The 6,263-nt window shown below is 44.0% G+C and overlaps 1 long non-coding RNA gene across 1 annotated transcript; it reads left to right on the top strand.

Annotated features, from left to right (window-relative positions):
* Positions 1-353: 353 nt before the first annotated feature.
* On the top strand, positions 354-5,945 carry LOC119402359 (uncharacterized). Its single transcript, XR_007417066.1, has 3 exons — positions 354-399; positions 2,421-2,464; positions 5,612-5,945. It is a non-coding gene; the product is annotated as an uncharacterized LOC119402359 (long non-coding RNA).
* Positions 5,946-6,263: the final 318 nt, after the last annotated feature.

Below are 6,263 nucleotides of genomic sequence, written 5' to 3'. Positions count from 1 at the left end.
CATAGTGAACTAACACCTTCAAAGTCAAGCGCAGCTTCAAAACAAAAGAACTAATATAGAGGTTGCAAATGCAGGGCCTTAACTTTAAGAAGGGATGCCTCAATGTGCCTTCTGGAAAATGGGAGTGTTTTCATTTGCTGTAGAAATTCGGCTATCATAATTTACAATTCTAAAGACCTCATCTACGACCTTGTGCAGGTTGATCTTAAGCAGAAAACCAGAAACGGCAGTGGTCTCCAGTAGAGACCCAAGGACCCCAAGCTCTCTGTGACACAAACAGGAAGGTCACTGTGGTGCATTGAAAACCTGCGCCAGTAGTGCATTACCAGTGCACTATGCTGCTGTTTCTTCAAGGAGAAAGGAGGTGACCACCCTCAGAGGAACTTCATGCTCTACAGTGTGAGTGCCTGCATGGTTTCGTTTTTGTCCTGTCACACGTGCTGAATAGTGGGTGAGATTCAGCTGGGGTGGCTAGAGGAATAGGGGTGACAAGTGCGGTAATTTCTCTAGCCAGGTAGTGTTGGCTTTTGCACCAGTGCTGTTAGTGGCCCCAAGTGGTGCAGCTGTTCAGAAGTTTCAAAATGGTTGTGGCTGCCGCCACAGATTACTGTAGCTTTGTCACCTCGGTAAATGTTCAGATGCATCAGGAAAAATTCGCTATGTTACTTTCTTCTACAGCTGCCAACATTTTGCATTATACTTGAGTTGTTCCGGGCGTAAGAGCACAAATGAGCCTAGCATAAATTAAATGCTGAAATTTTACTCACGGGAGGCCCTGCATGTATGCTTGGTATTGTTATCATAAGCACCTTGGTTGGGTCAGCACGTATGGTGAAAAATTGGGTATCCGTTGCATCATGGATGCTACATATCCCATTGATCACATCCAGTGAATCAGATGCAGTGGCATACTGGTCAACCGGTCTCGTTACAGATAAATGATGTGTAAATGGACATTATTTGCAAAAAAACCATATCAGCACATTCATTGAATAAACCAGGTACAGCATGGACCACTTATATTAAGTTGCCAGAGTCGCAAATATCTGCACTATAAGCGGTACTGCCCTGTAAACAAAACAACATTTGTGAAAGGCTGTACATCTGAAAAACATGACCAACAGGCACCCGCATGATTCCGAATATCTAGGCATGCAACTTGGGCGTAAATTTGCCAGTGTTGAAAGGTTAAAGTCTGCGGACCTGCAGTGCTGACATAGTGAACGTGGAAACGAGAAAACAAAAACAAAGGGTGCCGTAGCGGAAAGCCACCAACTGACTTTCCAGACCTCCTGATTTATGCGGAGTTTGTTGTGGTACCACACTGGCCATAAACTACACGTCGAGCGGCTATTGAAATTGCGGGCACGATGTCCAAAAAACAGTGCCAACCGTGAACCACCAATCTAGTGTTGCACATGCACTCCCTAATTTCGGTGAAGATTTAAGTCACTCCTGAATGCAACAACTGCAAAACGTTTCATTGACTCGGCACCAAACCGCAACCTTGATAGTCCGCAGACACTAACAACTAGGTAGCTAGTGCTCGTTAGGCCTAGCGTGCGGGAGTTTGCCCCAGACAACACGGCTATTGGGCGTAGAAGATGTCGCACTCCTGACCTAAACAGTGGGCAGCAGGTGTGAAACGAAATTCCGGTCCGCGATAGGGAAAGTCGCGCCAACTATCTATCCTGAAAGAGTCTTCCAAGCTTGTAATTGTAAGTCCACCTGCGAGTAGCAAAGGCAAAAGCTTGGTCATGTCTTAAAACATTGTCACTTGCTGGGGAATAGAAGTCGCACGCACAATATCTCGCTCTACGATGAGACTATTTGCCTGACAGAAAACCGAAAAGCCAAACAGCAGTTACGTGCACTTCATGCAGACACGGGTGCCCTTCAGAGTGCAGCGCACACACAACAAGCAGCCAGAGCAAAGGGAGCAAAGGCTTTTCTGTTGCCTAGGCAATCACTCCCCCTCCTCACACCATGATGCCCCCCCTTGTTTTTCTTTTTTTTTCTTCCACTGTTTCCCGTTCATTCACTCTTTGTCTCATCCTCCATAACGCTATGGTTCTTCTCTCCCAGGCTGATCCGAAGCGCACTCGCTCCGTGTCTGAGAATTTTGCGGCAGCCGCCTTATAACCGGTGTTTCATGTGGGGGGGCTGCACAGTAAGCGGTATGCGTGTATACGTGGTGCTTTATGGGAGGGTATGCTGAAGTCAGAAAAAACTGCAATATAACCGGTCCTGCACTGTAAACGATTGCGTTATAAATGGTGTGAACTGTACATAAATATTTTATACACCTTAGACTGGGACACATGTTTACATTGAAAAGTTGAAGATACTGGCGAAAAGGAAATTTAAATAAACATACTTTTTTATCGTAGCCATTTGAAATGTTTCTTCTCATTCCACAGACAGTCCTTACTGCATTTCGTGGTCTTGGATCTCGGGATTCAGTGTTAGTATATAATTTGTCTTCCTATGCTGGTTAGAGTTAACCAGATGTTGCACTTACTTGCATTACGACTGCAGCACTAATTCTGTCAACCAAATTTTATTATCGTTCTTCCCTTGTAATGCACACTCTGAACAACTTCCCATCCTGCGATGGCAGTTAGGTTGCCAGATTTCCGTTGCTTTGCTTTGTGCTTTGTTTTTTCTGCGCAATTGAGTTTGAAAATTAGTCTCTCATTGTGCTCGAACGGGGTGCTATTCGTTGTTTCTCTAACAATGACATTAGATGCACCTTACAGTAGAACCCCGCTATTATGTTTTTGAAGGGACCGTAAGAAGTAAACATAAGAGCCAGGGAATGCAAGAGCCTAAAAACAGGAAAAACGAAAAAAATATAGTGTTACAGAATTTTATTTTAATGTTTGCACGCTTGAAAAAACCGTGCGACGTTGCCTGGTGCGTTTACTCATGCCTGAGCAGAGCTAAAAGTTCTTCGAGCACCTGCAGTGTTATATCCTTTTAATAAATCTAGTGCGACCACCGCCGACACCTTGCAAGTGATCACTTTTGGCGACACTTTTGCGAGGTTCTCACCAGATGCGTCACCGTCTCCAAGCAATAATTTAACACTGTTGGCATAGTGTCAGACCACCATGGCTTGTAATAGATGTTCAAATGCCTCGTGAGAATGCACCCAAAAGCAAGCATTGAAGAAAATAATCCTTGCTTCATCAATTGCTAAGCTTTGTCACTGGTGTACTCATTGGCGCACACTCAGCCATGATCTCGTTGATGGATAGAACCACAGAGTTGAAAGCGGCATCATCCACAGATATGTAATCAACATATAGGATTCTTTTGGCACCAACAGTTGTAAGCATCAAAGAACTAAGCACACGCAACACAATCAGCATGAGGAATCCGACCACGAACTGCGCAATGTCCTTCAAGAAATAACAATGATGGTGAGTCCATGTCAATGCGACATCGGGAACAAACGTCAGTCTTGAAGGCCTTTCTTTCGCGAGCAGGAAACAAGTATAAAACTAATTACGTCATATATAGATGCTATCTCTATTACGAATCTCGAATGCTATGCTTTTGTGTGCGGAAACCTAAAGTACGTTATGCATGTCGCTTGCGCCACTCATGTGGCTAAACAGTCATGCCAGACCAAGCAGCGTGAAAAGTCAATATGGTCGCTCTCTTCAGTGGTCGCTCGGCCGGCTCGGAGCGCACTTCGCGACGTATCATACAGGAACGCTCCCGCAATACATTGGATCTTGTGGCAGCTATGCCGGGGCCGGTGGAAAATGGCATAATAGCCGGGTAAACACAGCAGTGTGAAGCGTAAGGGTGTGTTTCTACTGTACCTCGCAACAGAAAGACACTGTGGCTGCGTGGAGAGGTGTACAAATGAGCACAGATACATCGACAGTGCTCTCATCTATTCAACCTTTGTGTTGTCTCATTCAGTGCATGAATTGTGGACACATGGCTTTGCTATCGCTAAGGTGCCTATGTGGTACTGGATTGCACAACGCCTTGAACATTTTTCAGTTCAGTGGGAGCACGGGCTCATCAGTCTCGAGATAAGTGCTTCCTCTCTATTGCTGCAGATGATCAAATAAAGGTTTCGCTTAGTATACTGCTACACGGCTCTGGCTTTGAACTTCTCAAGACGAATGTCGGTTCGTTGCTATTTACAGTCACAAATTTATCCATTATGGAAACTGCGGATCAGCAAAGCTTTTGTTGCAGGTGAGCACTATTGATTGCATCGGTTGCCACCAGAGTGTCGGCGCACAAATTGCCATAGTAAGAGCCAATCAAATGTCTGCGTACATTGTGAATTTTATCAGACCTGCCTTTTTTTTCTTGCTTTCCTATGCAGCCATTGTATGTGAGGATGGCAGTAACAGAAAGGTGACAGTTTGAGCTTTGGAACAATAAAAAAATGGCAGTGGGAAAAATGACAGATGCCTCCATGCACTTTGGCTTTTTTAACTCCTTTAATTGTTCGCAGCAACTGAATTGCTTTTTCAGGGACAGTGCATATTCAGCTGAATTGTTTAACACAAACTACCTAGATCAGTGATTCTAAGCAAGAGATATCTTGGGACCCCTTGCGGGCCGATGAAGTGGTGAGGGACACCCTGCAGTGAGAGAAATGGGGAGGGGGTATAAGTTAGCACAATATGAAACAAGAAATGGATGCCTTTTATTTCCCCCTGGCAAACAACGCTCAAACTAAAGTGTAATGTCAATTCGATCTCAATACCTTGTCAATAAGTTGTGCCGTCTGCAGCCACATTCAATGTGTTTCTAGCTATGTTTTCTGTTGAAGTGTAGAAGGGTAGAAAAGGTATCCTCGCGTGCATATGTCGTAGAAAACTACAATGAAAGCTTCACAGCCATCTCATGGAGAAGTGTAAACATAAGTCAGCTCGGCCGCAATACAAGCACGTTATGCGGTGAAGCACACTAAAATTCAGAAGGGGCCGCTGTGACGGTGCGTAGTGTGCATCTAAAAAGAAAGTTCCCTTTTTGCTAGAAAAAGTTTCGCGGGCCCCCGAAATGGCTTTGTGGACTCACATTTGAGAATCACTGACCTGGATAAAAGGCAGTGTATATAGAGGCAAATGCAAATGCATTAAAGATGACGAAAAGGGGTGTTTCCTTTTTTTTGCAATTTTTGTGTTATGTGCTGTGCATTTTGCGGTGCAGTTCATGCAAAGCTGAGTGAACATAGGCCTTAAAAACAAACGTTGCCTGTGTTGAGCCTGATTCTTTGGTTATAATCATGGCAGCCATTGTTAAAGTTGCGCTTTGCAACTTTATTGTTCCTTAATATATTTGTTCTCTTGAAGCTTTTATCCTGCATAATGATGCTCTGAAGTCTGATTTAATTTTTCTCCCAAACAAAAAGTGAGATCATTATGTGGCACTTAATAAACAGTCGCTTAATTCTACTGCACCTTTTACATTCTTTGTAGGGCAGTTATTTTAGATATCAGTGTTTAAAATGCGATGAGCCTATTGTATGCATCATGGCTTTAGCACTATTGCAAATAGCACATCTACCTAACTGTCCCGTTGGCAAATAATTTGTCTTTCTGCTCACGTAGCGTTGACTTCTGGCCTATTTCAGATGCTTTTGAGTGTCACGTGGAGAAGTGTGGAAGGCGTTCCTCCATGGAAGAGCGGTGACCGGAGCGTGAGCTGATACCTGGCAGACAAGCTGGATGTCATTGCAACTGGTGGCGTAAGGAGAAGACAACAAGATGCTTGTGTGGTTGTGCGTGCCGGGACTTGATTGCGTCTTTTCTCAGACTACACTGTTTTTACTTGTACACATGTAAAATAAATATTGTTTGCTCAATTTGAGATATCAGAAACTACTGTACAAGTCAGTTTTCACCTTACAGAAAATAGATTTTAGTGTCCCCAAATGGACGGTACGAAATCCTAATGGGATCTGATGCGGAAACCGAATATATTAAAACTGCGTTTTGCAGTTTCCGCATGACCACAATTCCGCATGGCATTCGTATCATACGGCATCCATAATACCATATTTCCATATATATGGATGCCGTATATACGGAGCTTTTGATGCGGAAACCATATATATGGATCGTGCGGATCCGTATCATGCGGATCCGTACCATGCGGATCCGTAATACCATATTTCTATATGTACGGATCCGTATCTTCCGTACATACGAAATTTTTCACTAGGGGAACTTCCGATTTTTCGTTGGAGGCGGCATCTTTGCAGGCAGTGAAATCGGACGAAGCAA

Source organism: Rhipicephalus sanguineus, chromosome 8 (genome assembly GCF_013339695.2).
Source record: "Rhipicephalus sanguineus isolate Rsan-2018 chromosome 8, BIME_Rsan_1.4, whole genome shotgun sequence".
Lineage (NCBI taxonomy): Eukaryota > Metazoa > Arthropoda > Arachnida > Ixodida > Ixodidae > Rhipicephalus > Rhipicephalus sanguineus.
Note: the sequence above shows the minus strand (reverse complement) of the source record. Positions and strands in the feature narration are given on the sequence as shown.